Raw genomic sequence first — 17,750 nt, 5'->3', positions numbered from 1 at the left:
CGCAAGGCCTAGAGGTAATCCTCGGTATGGACTGGTTGGCCAAGCATCAGAGTATCTTGGACTGTGCTAACAGGGCCATTACCTTGACAAGTTACCAAGGGGTCAAAGTCAAGTATGTCTCTAAGCGAGTACCCACTCGAGTGCCACGAGTTAACAGCCTATCAGAGGAAGGACTCGACCGAGTGCCAATAGTCTGTGAATACCCGGACGTCTTTCCTGATGAGCTACGAGGGATGCCTCCTGACTGAGACATCAAGTTCATCATCGAACTCATGCCAGGATCAAGGCCTCTTTATAAGAAGCCTTACAGGATGGGATCCGAAGAGCTAGCGGAGTTGAAGAAGCAACTGGATGAGCAACTCAGGAAAGGGTTTATTCGTCCGAGTGCGTCACCTTGGGGATCACCTGTTCTCTTCATGTCCAAGAAGGATGGGACAATCCGACTTTGCGTCGATTACCGTTCTCTCAATGAGGTCACAATCAAGAACAAGTACCCACTCCCCAAGATTGAATACTTGTTTGACCAGTTGAATGGAGCAAAGGTATTTTCCAAGATCGACCTTCGATCTGGATATTACCAACTAAAGATTTGACCCGAAGACATCCCAAAGACGGCATTCGTGACCCGGTACGGTTTGTACGAATGCACTGTCATGTCCTTTGGATTGACGAATCCTCCAGCTTACTTCATGTACCTCATGAATAAGGTCTTCATGGAATATCTGGACAAGTTTGTCGTCGTATTCATTGACGACATACTAATCTTTTCCAAGTCTGAAGAAGAGCATGAGCAACACTTGAGGTTAGTATTGGAAAAGCTTCGAGAGCACCAACTGTATGCCAAGTTCAGCAAATGCCAGTTTTGGCTAAACGAAGTTGGATTCCTAGGTCATACCATGACAGCAAGTGGATTGGCAGTTGATCCCTCTAAGATTACCACGGTAACCAATTGGGAATCGCCAATCGACGTGAAGGAAGTCAGGAGCTTCCTCGGACTCGCAGGATATTACCGCAAGTTCGTAGAAGGATTCTCCCGCATCGCGCGACCTATGACTCAGCTCTTGAAGAAAGGCAAGAAGTTCGATTGGACGCTGAAGTGTGAGGCAAGCTTCCAAGAGTTGAAGAAGAGGTTAACCACCGCCCCGGTATTGGCCACTCCAGATATCAGCAAGGAGTTCGTGATATATTGCGATGCCTCAAGGATTGGGCTAGGTGGGGTTCTAATGCAGGATGGCAGGGTCGTGGCATACTTGTCACGGCAACTGCGCCCGCATGAGGAAAATTATGCCACCCATGATCTCGAGTTGGTAGCAGTAGTGCATGCCTTGAAGACATGGCGACATTACCTTCTAGGGAAGCAATGTGAAATATACACCGACCACAAGAGTCTGAAGTATATCTTCACCCAAAGGGAATTGAATATGAGGCAACGGAGATGGTTGGAGTTAATCAAAGACTACGACCTCATCATTCAATATCACCCCGGTAAGGCAAATGTAGTGGCTGATGCCTTGAGTCGGAAGACCAACACCTTAAACGTCATGCTTAAGGAAAGGCTACCCGCCTTATATGAAGAATTGGGGAACTTCGGATTGGAACTGGTGGAACCAGGATTCCTAGATAACCTCGAAGTCAAGCCAACGCTGGAAGACGACATCAAGGGAGCCCAGAAGGGTCACAAGAGCTTCGAAGGTATCAAGAAGAAGATTCCAGAAGGCAAGGCCCCAGGATTCTTGGAGGATGATCAAGGAGTGGTGTGGTTTGGGAAACGTTTATGCGTACCCAACAAGGCTGAACTCAAGGAACTCATCCTACGGGAAGCTCATGATACACCCTACTCCATTCACCCCGGTGGTACCAAGATGTATCAAGATCTCCGAGAAAGATTCTGGTGGCACGACATGAAGAGGGAAATCGCGTCGTATGTGGCCAAGTGCGTTGTGTGTGTGCAAGTTAAGGCTGAGCATCAACGACCCGCAGAACTGCTACAACCTCTCCAGGTGCCGGAATGGAAGTGGTACAAGGTAGGGATGGATTTCATTACCGGCCTACCCAGGTCTAGCAAGGGCCATAACTCGATATGGGTTGTTGTCGACCATTTGACCAAGGTGGCCCATTTCATCCCTGTCAACACCACTTAGGACGGGAACAAGTTGGCTAGTCTCTATATCGAGCGCATAGTAAGCCTTCATGGAGTTCCCAAGGAGATTGTATCTAACCGAGGCACACAGTTCACCTCAAGATTTTGGAGGAAACTTCAGGAAGCCCTCGGTACAAAACTCTCTTTCAGCACCGCCTTCCACCCGCAAATGGGAGGACAGACGGAAAGGGTAAATCAGATACTCGAAGATATGCTCCGCGCATGCGTCCTAGCACATGGAGCCAAATGGGAAGACTGTCCTCCGTTCGCTGAGTTTTCATACAACAACAACTACCAGTCCAGTCTCCAGATGGCCCCGTTCAAAGTGTTGTGCGGACGGAAATGCCGCACCCCGCTCAACTGGTCAGAAACCGGGGACGAGCTGATTTTCAGACCAGAAGTTTTGCATCGGGTAGAAGAGAAGGTGCAACTAGTCCAAGAAAAATCTGAAAGCAGCCAAGTCGCGACAAAAGAGTTATGCGGACTCTCGCCGCAGGAATGTGGAGTTCATTCCCGGAGATCTGGTGTACCTCCGTGTCACACCTCTCAAGGGAACCAAGCGTTTCCACGTTAAGGGGAAACTCGCTCCAAGGTTCATTGGGCCATTTAGGATCACGACAAGGCGTGGAGAGGTCGCTTATCAGTTGGAGTTACCTCCGGAACTTTCGGGTGTGCACAACGTTTTCCACGTGTCACAACTTCGGAAGTGTCTCCAAGCGCCAAGTCGTTCCGATCCTTACAAGGACATTGATCATCGGGCCATTGACCTTCAGTTTGATCTCACCTACCGCGAGAGGCCAATCCGCATTCTGGATGAAGCAGAGCGATGCACCCAAAGCCGCACCATCAAGTATTTCAAGGTTCAATAGAGCAACCACACCGAAGCCGAAGCTACATAGGAGCGTGAAGACTATCTCCGATCTGAGTTTCTAGACCTTTTTAACACCTAGCTTAGGAATCTCGGGGACGAGATTCTTCTAAGGGGGATAAGTCTGTCACACCCTGTTTTTGCTATCACTTGTCTGTATTGTGAAATTTTGAGCTTGTTAAAACTTTTTCAAAACTAATGTTGTGAGTGCCATGATTGACATTGTATGCTTGTATGCTTGATCATGTGAGGATTTAAAACCCTAAAATCCTTTGGTATTATGCTGATTTCCAAAAACCTTTTGCTGACCAAAGTAAAACCACCTTGAATTGCAGTACATGTCCTTGATAGAAAGCAGTGTTTCTATTCATATTTGGTAATCTGATTTTTGCCTATATTTATATTTCAAAACCACAAAAATAAATATTTTTGTGATTATTTTCCTAATTAAATAACCTGTCCATTTCTAAGGTCAGAATTGGTATTCCAACATGGAAAAATACTTTTCTGCTTTGGAAAAATCTGATTAAATTTAAAGATGATCAGAATGACATACATTTTCCATACATAGGATTTTAAACCCCATTTTATATTATATTTATTGATTAAAACTATAAAAGCTATTTCTGTCTGTTTTGGCATTTTGAAATATTTCCAAAGGAAATATTCTCAATAAATTCCTAGAAAATTCCAGTGGTATCCCTAAGCCTTGTTTGGTGTCCACATAAAGTTTCACCTTGATCAAAGGTGGATAAGGACCCCAAATAACCCAAAAACCCTGTTTGTCCAGAATCAAGTTAGAGCAACTCTACATAGCAAAGTTTGTCCAATGAGGCAAAAACTTTGCAGGGGTGCCTAATACCCCAAATGAGGGTTCCAAACCAAAAATGGGATTTGTGGGACTTAGTTTGCCCACACTCCCTTTGGAAGGAACATATCTGGTTATATTGAAGTGTTTTCAAGTTTACAAAGCTAAACTTGTCCTTTGGAGCTCAAATTTGGTGGAACTCCATGGTTTACCACCAAATCCAAACCTGTTAAGTCTCAGCACCAGTGGTGGGGTGCAAACCCCTAAACCCACTGTCGAACACCTTTTGACAGATAGGAAAAAGCCACCTTAGCCACAACTAAACCAAACTCCTTTGCTTCAAACTCTTAGAATAAGTGGCCAACACCTGTATCTAATCCCAGTCAACTGGCTCTTCACTGGTTCAAAGTGGAAAGGCCAAAAACCCCAATTTAGACCTCAGTTCATGACTGACAACACCAGTATTTCTTGCCTCCTTTGACCAACCGAAGCTCCCACTAAAACCAAATGGCTAGCCACACCCCCAGCAAGTGCCAGGACATGCTAGACATGTCCAAAGTGCCTCAGAGCGCACCAGCATGTCATGGCATGCCAATATTGCGCTCTGGGCGCGCTACAGGGAGTCACCGAGGTGGGGGCGACGCCCTCGGCCAGTTCCAGCCTCCCCTGAGATGTCCAACCTCTTCCCCGACAACCCCTCTGTGTCGGGCAAGCCTCACGGCCCCTCCTCTCTCGCGCTAGAGCTTGCGCGATGCGTGCCCGCGTGCTCCAGAACCGGCCAAGGTTGCGCGGCCACGAATGCACGGCTCTCCTCTCTCTCTCTGTAGCAGATGGTTCGGGCGGTCCAATACCATGTCCTGAGACTGTGGTTTCAACCCCAACCTCTCTCTGCACCCCCATGCGCGCCACAGTGAGTCACCGGCGCTCCCGAATCTGCTCACCATCGCGGGCCTATAAATAGCCCTCCCCCTCGCTCCAGCACCCCTCAGATAGGTTCGCCATGATCACTAGTACCTCCCTAGCCACAACAACAAACCAGCAGAGTCCCGGTGCTCGAGATCGACCAAGGCCCCTCCGCCTCGGAGCTCTGGTCGATCTCCGCCTACACGACGGCTCCTGCGCTCCTCGACCCACCAAACTGACCCCCTTGATCCCAGGAAGCTTTCCCCCAACTCGCCCGAGCTTTTTCGTGTCTCTAGCCACCCCCTCGACCACCTCCCGAAACTCCTCCGCCATGACCTCCTCGTCGCCGGCGAACCCCTGCCTCAGCGTCATTGTTTCAACCACCACCAGGTAGGCGACGGTCAGGCAAACCCATTCCCGTGTTTATTGGAGCATGAGCGCGTCGGCAACCTCGTCGGCGTCCTCCTCCTCCTCTCTGGCCGGAGGTAGGAGACGATCCCGACAGGTGTGCCCCACCTGTCGGTGGCCCAGCCTCCTCCCCCGCGCTGGCCTCGGCCACTGACCGCAGGGCCCCGCGCGTCAGGTTCAAACCTTATGGTGCGCGCGCCTAGGCAAGCCGTCGGCTGGCCATGGGCCAGGCCAGCTCTGGGCCGAGCCAGGCCAGGAGCTAGCCTGTTTTCCTTTTTATTTTAAACCCTGGTTTCTAAGATTTTTATAAAAACATTTAACGAGTGTAAAAGTATAATTCTTCCACTATTATTCTTCTAAAAATGTGTAGTACTTAATAATATGCTTAGGTGAATTTTTCCAGCAACTATTCTATTTTATAATAATAAAAAGGGCTAAAATGGAATAGTTTTGCTTCTGCTTGGTTGTTTTCAAAATATTCCTTCAAAGAAAACTAAGGCAAATTTTTTTAAAATGATATCTTAAAATTATCAGAAATAGGGAACATTTTTAAAATGACTTTGTGGACTGTTTCTGTGTGAGCTATTTCTTATTTATTGTTTTATCAACGATAGAAAATACGTGTGACGAGGGAATCATAGCGCAAGACCTCGAAGACCCTGGATACTTAGGTGACCAAGGCAAGCAGCCCTTTGATCATGACTGAGCATATGTTACTTTGCATGTTAAATAGCAATTATTTCCGTTGCATATGATCGTAACTGCCGGTAATCATTCGATATGATTTTACCGAAGGCTCCCTCGGAGCACATGCATTGAGCTTGACCCTACCCCTTGAGGGTCATGCTAATACCATGTTGACATGTAAAGATAGAAGTAGCACTATCATGAGCATGATGTTGTCATATAGCAAGAGTTTATGAAAACCCCATCGGATGCCACTAATGCCCGAGGGTGATGATGAGTTGGTGGTCACTTTTGGTGAAGTGATGCACCCGGTATTTGTGTGAGTAAGGTTTCGGAAATGGGATTAGATTTATGATGTGTCGACCGTCTCGACCTTACCAGTACGACCATGTTACCCCTTGTGGGACGGGGCTATGTTAATTACTCTGGTCGGTGCTAGCAAAGAGCCACATTACTAGTGGCGGGAGTGATATGTGGTCACTCTCGTGATGGGGTCGTGCCGGGTAGGACGACTATGCCATTTTTATGAGTTCCAGTCACACCGTTGGTCCCCGCATGGTTGGTACTGTCCAGAGTTGGTGCTCGTAAGACGTACAACATGTGGGCTGGGTACCAATCGAGTGGACCTCTTTGTCTAGTATCATCAGGGGAAGGACATTGATCGGGTACTTACCTCGGGTATGTGATATACTGCGAGTCGTGGATGACACGGAAGTTTCCCGGATCTCGTGGGTCTAGCGTACTAGCTCTACAGAGTGTAAACTATTCAAATAGCCGTGTCCACGGTCAAGGACAGTTGGGTAATCCTGCTTAAACTACGTCCTGATATTTTCGCATAAACCAAGTGTGCGTGAGTGTGTGTGTGTGTGGTGATGAGAAAGGTGTTGCTATGATATGACCAAGTTTGGTGACTTGGCATATAGGGTGAACCCGGATGGTTCAGCCCTCGGCAGATATATTGATATATGTAACCTGTTCTTCAAGAGTAATTCTTTAACTTGATGCATATTCATGATCATTCCACCCAGATGAGTTATACTAGAAATGCATGATATTGTTATCCTTCACTTTCGTTGATTATATCATGGGCTGTTTGCGAGTACATTCAAAGTACTCATTGGCTTTCCACTCGTTATGTTATTGACCAGACATGGAAGGACCGGAGTTCGGAGATGAGTACGTCTTCGTAGACACCCCTACGAACTAGGATGCTTCCGAGTCAGAATGCCTGTCGGTGTAGGCTTGATGGCATGGGCACCCGCTTAGCCCCCTTGGTTTTCCGCTATTAGTGTATTCTTGTGATTTGGCCTTAGGCCCTGTCTTGTGAACTTGACCCTTCGGTCATGTGTTGTAATAATCGTTACTTGGATGTAAGACTCTTTATTCAGTATCTGTGTTCGGTGAGCATTGATCTCTGGGATCACTGAGCACGGCGATTCTCGACTAGTAAGTCGGGGTCCCCACAGCTTTTCCCTTGCAATAGAAGTACTCAGTCTTAGGCTTGGGTCCATTCTTTTTCTTCTTCCCGGTATCTGGCTTACCGGGCGCGGCAACCTCTTTGCCATATTTCTTGAAGTTCTTCTTACCCTTGCCCTTCTTGAAATAGGTGGTCTTATTGACCATCAACACTTGATGCTCTTTCTTGATTTCTACTTTTCCAGACTTCAGCATCGAGTACAACTCAGGAATGGTCTTCTCCATCCCTTGCATGTTGCAGTTCAGCACAAAACCTTTGTAGCTTGGTGGGAGATACTGGAGGATTCTGTCAATTACAGCGTCATCCGGAAGTTCAACTCCAAGCGAAGTCAGACGACCGTGTAACCCAGACATTCTGAGTATATGCTCACTAACAGAACTGTTCTCCTCCATCTTACAACTAAAGAACTTGTCGGAGATTTCATATCTCTCGACACGGGCATGATCTTGAAAAACTAGTTTCAGCTCCTGGAAAATCCCATATGCTCCGTGTTTCTCAAAACGCCTCTGGAGGCCCGTTTCCAAACTGTATAACATGCCACACCTAACTAGAGAGTAGTCATCACTGTGCGTCTGCCAGACGTTCTGAATATCCTGGGCCGTTGCGGGAGGAGGAGGGTCACCTAGCGGCGCATTAAGGACATAAGCCTTTTTAGCTGCTTCGAGGATGAGCTTCAAGTTGCGGACCCAGTCCGCATAGTTGCTACCATCATCTTTCAGCTTGTTTTTCTCTAGGAATGCGTTGAAATTGAGGTTGACAGGTGCGTTGGCCATTGGATCTACAATATTTGTAAATAGAACTTTTAGACTAAGTTCATGACAATTAAGTTCATTTTATCAAATTAAGTATGAACTGCCACTTAAATCGACATCCCTCTAGTCATCAAAGTGATACATGATCCATGTCAACTAACCCATGTCCGATCATCATGGGAGACGAACTAGTCGTCATGGTGAGAAACTTCATGCTGATCGTATTCAACCATACGACTCATGTTCGACCTTTCGGTCTCTTGTATTCGAGGTCATGTCTGTACATGCTAAGCTCGTTGAGTCAATCTAAGTGTTTCGCGTGTGTAAATCTGGCTTACACCCGTTGTATGCGAACGTTAGAATCTATCACACCCGATCATCACGTGGTGCTTCGAGACAACGATCCTTCACAACGGTGCACACTTAGGGGAATACGTTCTCAAATTTTTTATGAGGGATCATCTTATTATGCTACCATCGTTCTAAGCAATAAGATGAAAACATGATAAACATCACATGCAATCATATAGTGACATGATATGGCCATTATCATCTTTGCTCTTTCGATCTCCATCTTTGGGCATCGCATGATCATCATTGTCACCGGCGTGACACCATGATCTCCATCATCGTGTCTCCGTGAAGTCATCACGCCAACTACTACTACTACTACTACTACTACTATAGCTAACCGTTAGCAATGAAGTAAAAGTAGTAAACACATGGCGTTGCATCTCACACAATAAATTAAGACAACTCCTATGGCTCCTGCTGGTTGTCATACTCAACGACATGCAAGTCGTGAATCCTATTACAATAACTTGATCATCTCATTCATCACACATGTAACATCACAACTTTTGCTATATCACATCACATGTCCAACCGTGCAAAAACAAGTTAGACGTCCTCTAATTATTGTTGCAAGTTTTACGTGGCTGATTTGGGTTTCTAGCAAGAACACCTTCTTACCTACATGACAGCCACAATGATGATATGCCAAAGCTATTTACCCTTCATAAGGACCCTTTTCATCAAATCTAATCCGACTAGAGTGGGAGAGACAGACACCCGCTAGCCACCTTTATGCACGGTGTGCATGTCGGCCCGTGGAACCTGTCTCACGTAAGCGTACGTGTAAGGTCGGTCTGGGCCGCTTCATCCCACAATACCGCCGGAAAATAATAAGACTAGTAGTGGCAAGCAATTGACAAATCAGCACCCACAACCTTTTGTGTTCTACTCGTGCATGGAATCTACGCATAGAAAATCTGGCTCGGATGCCACTGTTGGGTAACGTAGCGTTGCTAAAACACGGTTGATGGGAGAGTGCATCTTCATACCTTTGAAGATCGCTAAGCGGAAGCGTTGCTAAAACACGGTTGATGGAGTCGTACTCGCGGCGATTCAGATCGCGGTGTGATTCCGATCTAGTGTCGAACCACGACACCTCCGCGTTGAACACACGTGCAGCCCGGTGACGTCTCCCGCACCTTGATCCATCAAGGAGGAGGGAGAGGTTGGGGAAGATCTCCAGCATCACGACGGCGTGGTGTCGATGGAGAGGCGAAGTCTCCCGGCAGGGCTTCGCCAAGCACCGTAGGAGAGGAGGAAGAAGAGGGACAGGGCTTCGCCGAGGGAGAGATCAACTTGTGTCGAACAGCCCCAAACCCCTCTCTATTTATAGGAGGAGAGGGGAGGGGTGCATCACCTCTAGGGTTCCCACCCTAGGGGTGGCGGCAGCCCAGATGGGAGAGGGGGGCCGCGGCCAGGGCAGGAGAGGGGGTGGCGCACCCCTTGGCGGGCCTTAGGGCCACCAACGCCTAGGGTTCCCCCTTTCCTCTCTGATGCGCCATGGGATGGTTGTGGGGGGGGGGGGGGAGGGCGCACCAGCCAACCCAGGGGCTGGTTCCCTCCCACACTTGGCCCATATAGCCTTCCGGGGCTTGTGGCCCCTTCCGGTGGGCCTCCGTACCCCTTCCGATGGTCCCGACACTTTGGCGGTGGTGCCCGAAACATTTCCGGCGTCCAAACCCATCCATCCTATATATCAATCTTTACCTTTGGACCATTCCGGAGCTCCTCATGACGTCCGAGATCTCATCCGGGACTCCGAACAACCTTCGGTAACCTCGTATAACAATTCCCTATAACCCTAGCATCATCAAATCTTAAGTGTGTAGACCCTATGGGTTCGGGAGGCATGCAGACATGACCGAGACACTCTCGGACCAATAACCATCAGCGGGATCTGGATACCCATGGTGTCTCCCACATGTTCCACGATGATATCATCGGATGAACCATGATGTCAAGGATTCAATCAATCCCGTATACAATTCCCTTTGTTTGTCGGTACAGAACTTGCCCGAGATTCGATCGTCGGTATACCCATACCTTGTTCAATCTCGTTACCGGTAAGTCTCTTTACTCGTTTCGTAGCACATCATCCCATGACTAACTCCTTAGTCACACAGAGCTCATTATGATGATTCTCTACCGAGTGGGCCCGGAGATACCTCTCCGTCACACGGAGTGACAAATCCCGATCTCGATTCGTACCAACCCAATAGACACTTTCGGAGGTACCTGTAGTGCACCTTTATAATCATCCAGTTACGTTGTGATGTTTGATACACCCAAAGCACTCCTACGGTATCCGGGAGTTGCACAATCTCACGGTCGAAGGAAAAGATACTTGACATTAGAAAAGCTTTAGCATACGAACAACATGATCTATTGCTATGCTTAGGATTGGGTCTTGTCCATCACATCATTCTCCCAATGATGTGATCCCGTTATCAATGACATCTAATGTCCATGATCAGGAAACCATGATCATCTATTGATCAACGAGCTAGCTAACCAGAGGCTTGCTAGGGACATATTGTGATCTATTTATTCACACATGCATTACTGTTTCCTGTTAATACAATTATAGCATGAACAATAGACGATTATCATGAACAAGGAAATATGATAATAACCATTTTATTATTGCCTCTAGGGCATATTTCCAACACTTCTTTGGTACCATGACCAGTTTTGCCAGCTAGTCAGGGTGTTTAATGTCCCTGATAAACCCGGCTTACAATAGCTTGGCGAGTTCCTCGCCCATAGCTTGACGCTTTGGTTCGAAATGTCGATGCAAGGCCTGTTTGACAGGCTTGAAACCGACGACTATGTTCAAGTTGTGCTCTACTAGCCCCCGAGGGTTTCTTGGCATGTTCGAGATGTGCCAGGAAAATATGTTCCAATTTTCATGCAGGAAGGCGCGTAATGCTTCGTAGATCGCGGGCTCCAGTTGTGCCCCGGTAGACGCTGTTTTATTAGGGTCTGTTGGGTGTACCTGGAACTTGAAGATTTCGTCCGCAGGTTTGAAGGATGTGGACTTGGGCCGCTTGACGAGGGTCATGTCGTCTTTGTGCACCACAACGTGTAGTGCCGCGAGTTCCTCTGTGGCAAGAGTCTCAGCTAGCACCTCCAGGGCGAGGGGTACCATTTTGTTTTTGGCTCGGAGGGCTCTTTTGGGGTCACTGATTGTTGTGTTCACACGGTTTGGCCCTGGCATTTTGAATTTCATGTATCCGTAGTGCGGTATGGCCTGGAATTGTGTGAAGGATTCACGTCCCAACAAAGCGTGGTAATCGCTATGAAACGGGATGATATGAAAGAGGAGCTCTTTGGATCGGTAGTTATCGGGTGTACCGAATACTACATCGAGCACTACTCGTCCGGTTCAGCGGGCCTCTCTCCCGGGGACAGTACCTCGGAAGGTGGTTGTGCTTAGCTTGATTCGAGATCAGTCGAACTGCATTTTTTAAGTGTGTCCTTGTAGATGAGGTTAAGGTCGCTGCCCCCATCCATTAGTACTTTACTGAGTCTGAAGCCGTCGACTATGGGGTTCAGGACTAAGGCGGTAGGTACCCGGTCTGTGCTAGTCTTTGGCTCGTCGCATTGGTCGAAAGTAATGGGTGTATTTGACCATGGGTTTTCCACCACTACATGGTGGATTTGATGGAGCTCCCCAAAGGCTCTCTTTCTCTGATTTTTTGAGGTGAACGTCTCGTAGATCGTTAAGATTTCTCAGGAGTTATTCTACAGTACTACTGACAGGTGCTCTGCGTGGGTTGCCTTGAGTATGCTCTCCCCGCTTTTTGTGACCTGCCTGACAACCCAACATGCTCTAAGGATATGGGTGGAGCTTGATTCAGGCGTGGCAGAATGTATGGAGCACGACTTATCTAGTAGTTTCTCGAGGATCGGCCGAGCCCTCGTCCGTGTTATCTTCGTTGAGTGTACGAACGCGACCGACCCAGTTAGTAGGGGTGTGCATCTTGTCCAGATTTTTTTGGTTTGTTCGGCAAGGGTAGGACCATTGCACATTTGCTGTATTTGCCAAGTGCTTTCTATGGCACATTATTTGAGCACTAGGCTTGACAAATCGATGAGGGTTAGAATTGGACGACGACAGAGTGCATTGAGGATGCCTTCATCGCAGCAATGATGCTGGAAAGCGCGAACAAGCTCATGCTCGTCGCGACCCTCAATCCTGTTGTTGAGGAGGAATCTGGTCGAAAAATGGTGTACTGATTCCCCTGGCCGTTGCGTGACTTCACGTGGGGCTGACGAACTGTACTCTTCCGCGTTATGCTCGACTTGTGTGGTGGGTAGGCAAAGATTTTGAATTCTTGTGATTTGTGGGCGAGGGATCTTAGTGGTCGCGTTCCCGGCTGGGTCGCACACTCGACCTTCCACTGGCCCCAAAGTATTGCCGGGGCGAGATAAGTACTCGACTATCGGGTATGTCCGGATGATCATTGATCGGGACGTAAACCATTCTTAACTCTGGTGTCTAGTGTGGGGAGTCCATAATCCAACACTCGACAATGTTGATCAAGTGCGTGGTGGGCGGGACGTGAATTTCCCTGTCGTCGGGTCTGAGCCCGATCTGATTGTAGATCGTAGTCTGATTGTTGATCGTGTCCATGGCTTGTATCTGCTCGACTAGTTCGTGTATTGCCGTGGTTTTGGAGGAGGTCGCGCCGCAAGTGAGCACGGGGCTAGCCCATGTCACTGAAGCCCCGGTGGTGCCCAAGGTCGCTTCCGGAGTGTTCTCGGCTTAGGCGAGCTCAGGAGTGTTTACTATGTCGGGCTCTAGGGTCGGGATGGGGACGAAGGTTGTTCCGATGGCGAGATCTGTGGTTTATGATACCGAAGTATCAGGGGCCGTGGGTTCCTCGAAGTGATCCACAAGGTCTCCTCGAGGGTTAGTGGTGAACTCTAGGCTCCCGTACCTGACTTCTTGACCAGGGGTGAAGTTTCCGACCTGGCCGAGGTGGCCAGACGATTGGCGTGCAGAACGATGCTTTGAAAAGAGAAGATCTGTCCAGGGACGAAGACATCCCCGTTGATGATCTCCTCGCTGATGACTAGGCGTGCCATCGATCCTTCTAGCGATTCGATTAGCGGAACTCTCAATGAACGCACCAATGTCGGTGCCAAAACCGGCAGATCTCGGGTAGGGGGTCCCGAACTGTGGACCTTGGATCAATGGATTGCATGAGAGAGGGGGCGACAGTACTTACCCACGTCCGGGCCCTCTTGAGGAGGTAAAGCCCTATGTCCTGCTTGATTATATTGATGTGGATGATGGTTACAGAGTCTACCTCGAGATTGTATATGCTAACCCTAGGTGGATTAATGTGCCTACATGGACGAGGACCCTCGATTTATATAGTCACCATGGGATCTAGGGTTACATACATGCTACCTAGTCTACTTTACTTGGACATCATGCTGGTTTTCGATGCTTTCCTCCACTAGTAGAAAACAGGGCATTAGTCCCGGTTCGTAAGGGCCATTAGTCCCGATTCTTGAACCGGGACTAATAGGTCGTTACTAATGCCTCCCCCCTTTAGTCCCGGTTCTTACACGAACCGGGATAGATGGGCATCCACCTGGCCGCCGCGGGCAGCCCAGGCAGGGGGGCCTTTGGTCCCGGTTGGTGACATAAACCGGGACCAAAAGGCATCCACGCGTCAGAAACTGGCTGCAGCTGAGTTTTTTTGAAAGTGGATGGTTTAGGGGTTTTGGGGGTTAATTTAGGTTGTTATTAGCTAGCTAATAGAGAGAAGTGTCCTCTCTTATCTTCGTGCATGGTTTACCAACGCTACTTCTATGTTCATTTCACCCGCTGATATATAATAACTCTTCATGCTCGCATCATACATCATCATATATAATAACAAGTCCTACTAATCATGCATCATCATACATCATAATAAAAAGGAGCATCCATGAGCATGCACAAAATTTCATCAGGCACACCACCATCATACTTAAAAGTGCAGTAGCAGTTCAACACTATCGTACTTAAAAGGTTTATACTATAAAGATTAAAGCCATCAGGTTCTTAAGATATTCACTCTTGCTTCTTCACCTTCTCCTTCATCATCTTGATGCGCTTAGAGCGGCGAAGCCCCAGGCCAGGCTGTGGGACGTACTCCTCTACCACAATTGGCATGGCCCTGTCGCCCAGCTGTGGGACATCCATCGTGAGGCCATCATCGCTGCTACTTTTGCTGTTGCCAGAGTCGCTGATACTTTTGCTGCCAGAGTCGCTGCTGCCGTAGACATAGCACCTGTCGCAGTACTCTCTGCTCCTACTCCCATTGCCTTGCCAAATGCAAAAAAGTTTTTTTAAAAATGGGTGTGAGAGATAGCCTAATGGAGAGGAAGAAGAGATAGAGCGTACCGGCATCGTCGTCGTCCTGGTAGCGCCTCCGACACATAGTCATGTCGAACACCTTCACGGCAAACGTGGATTGCCGTCGTACCTGAAGACAAGGAAGTACCCGATCCCCAGGTCATAGGCACGGACGAACTACTTCCAGCCACAATCTAGGTACATGCGGCCATCGGCGTCGAACACCACCTCGACGTCCCACAGCTTGCGAAGCCCGTTGCCGGCCTGCCTCAGCTTCATGTTCTGTGGCCGATGGCCGTCCAGCATCTTCACAAAATTGTGCAGCAACACCAGCCTCGAGGATTTCTCAAGTATAACCGTGAAGAACTCCATCTCTGAAAAGCAGCAGAAGAGACCAATTAGTACCCTTTACAACATTGTCATACAACATTTACAACAACATGATCATTAGTATTAGGGAGGACCTAATTAAATACCCTATTTAAGGTAAAATAGCATAAAACAATATAGACCCTGAGTCGAGGTCGGAGGGGGGTCGGTGACAGGGACGACGGCGCGGATGATGGAGGGGGGCTCCTAGATTTCTGCATAGTGCTCTCTAATTTTAGCATTCAAAGTAGGAGTACTTTTCCAATTTGAACATTCAATAAGCAGAAACAAATCGTAAAATAAAGTAGTATTCAAATTAGCATGCATTCAATTATAAGCAAGACTACATCATCAATTATAAGCAAGACTACATCATCGATCTCTTGTGTCCATACATCGTCGAATAATATCACTAATTAATACTCCTCGAATACTATCATACATAAAGCATCATTAATACAGCTAGAACCGTAGCGCCCGACTGGTATCGTCGCGGGCGGTGGACACCCAAAGAGAAGGAACCATCACAGGATCATAGCTCCAGTGAGATCCCTGAAGAACCTGCCAGGTATTGTCGAACCTGCCCTCCAATGCAACCATGTAGCGACAGACGTGCTCGTCCTCCTCGCTGACACGGTGACGTACCACCTCCGCGGTGTCCGGAAGCCTCGGCACCGTCACTGGCCCACGCGACCGCCACCAAACAAGGATCGGGTCAACAACGGGCTGCCTCCTCACCAACCTACATCCCCCGGAAGGTAGCACCTCTGAATACCAGCCGGGCGGAGCCCAGTCCCGGACATGGCCCCTCTGATCAAGCAGGTGTCCTCCGGTGAATCGACGACGAGGATGCGGGATAGGTATCGTAAAATGAACTAAAAAAATAACAAAATCAATACGTTGAATGAAACTATTCTATGTTTTATTATATTTCATTTAACTGTTAAAATTATAAAGCATTTTATTTCTGTTTTAAGATACCCACAAAAATTAGCACTTTGGTTTTTCACATTTGTTTTGAAGGAACTACACACATAACAAAAAAAATCTGACAAGTATAAGATTAACCACTATTTCCAAAATCAATATACTTTCACGAGACCATTGCTAAGTAACCATGCATTAAAACTAGCCCGTGCAAATGCACGGGTTGTTGACTAGTGGATACTAGTTTGAATCGTCCTTTGCATGTAATTAGATGCATGAATGAGAAAACTAGGGATGGTTGATAGAGTATATTCACTAAACGATCTAGAAACACCATATGAATTATTGGCCAATACACAAAGTGGTTGGGTATATCGGATAACAAACACATGCTGATGATCTATTCATAGAAGAATGACGAACAATGAAGAACGTGAAAGCATATAAACAAGGGAGAGATAAAAAGGTATATAAATGTAAAAAGTGGTTGATTGAATATTTTTCTATGTGTTGTTCAATGCACCGTGACCTCACATCTATTTATGATGCTGCTGGACTTCCCATAAAATGGAAGTATTCCAAATCCTTTAAACATTCTTTAAAACTTAAACAAACTCGGATTGAAGTATGGTTGAGACAACAATTTCTTTTTTGGGTTCCACAGTCCACATATGATCTCGGATGGAGGTGCGCCCAATTTCAAATTTATATATATGGGTGATACAAACAACTTTCTTGTTGAACCTTTTTTGATTTGAGGCCATATTTGTGCGAATTATCGTGCACAAAGAAGACAACGACTCACGCTACCCATCAGACGTTGGTCATATGGGTATATTTTTGTTTGAAAAGGAGGTTAAGACCCCCGGTCTCTGCAAACATACATATATGAAAAATGCATACATGCATGAAATGAGCATTCTACCACTATATATGTGTATAGAAATCAAATGTTACAAATCAAAAATTAAAAACATTAAATAAAAAAAAAGAGCCATGGCGACGGCGACTCACATTGGGGGTGGTCGGGGCGACGGCGTGGGCGGTGAGGGCGACGGCGAGGGCGGCGGGGGGCGGAGGGCGAGGGCGACAGTGACTGGCGACGACTCGGTGGCGGCGGAGGGCGACGACGATGGTGGCAGGGGGCGGAGGGCGACAGCGACGGGCGATGGCGTGGGCTTGGGGGGCGGAGTGCGACGGGCGACGGGCGACAGTGACGGGGCAGCCTGGCGGCGCCGTGGATGAGCTCGCGGCATCATCGGGCGTGGATGAGCTCATGGCGCCGTCAAATCTGAAAATTTCCAAAGTGTTGGCTTATATAGCAGAAGCATTGGTCCCGGTTCGTGGCACCAACCGGGACTAAAGGGTTGCATTGGTCCGGTTGGTGGCACCAACCGGTACCAAAGGCCTCTTTTCGGCAGCCCAAAGGGCGGGAAGCAGAGGCCTTTGGTCCCAGTTGGTGCCACCAACCGGGACTAAAGAGGGGCATTAGTCTCGGTTGGAGCCACCAACCGGGACTAAAGGCATGTGCCTGCCACAGCTGCGGTGCGGTTGGATGTTTAGTCCCACCTCGCCAAGAGAAGGGCTGCCGAGCCTGTTTATAAGCTCCGCCGTGGCTCCAATGTCGAGCGGTACGAATTTAGAGACAAAGTTCAACCTAAATTCAAACAGCTAGTTAGGCAACTAGCACTTTAAATTCAAA

Source organism: Hordeum vulgare, chromosome 2H (assembly GCF_904849725.1).
Source record: "Hordeum vulgare subsp. vulgare chromosome 2H, MorexV3_pseudomolecules_assembly, whole genome shotgun sequence".
In the NCBI taxonomy this organism is placed as follows: domain Eukaryota; kingdom Viridiplantae; phylum Streptophyta; class Magnoliopsida; order Poales; family Poaceae; genus Hordeum; species Hordeum vulgare.
This window is presented reverse-complemented; position numbering follows the sequence as displayed.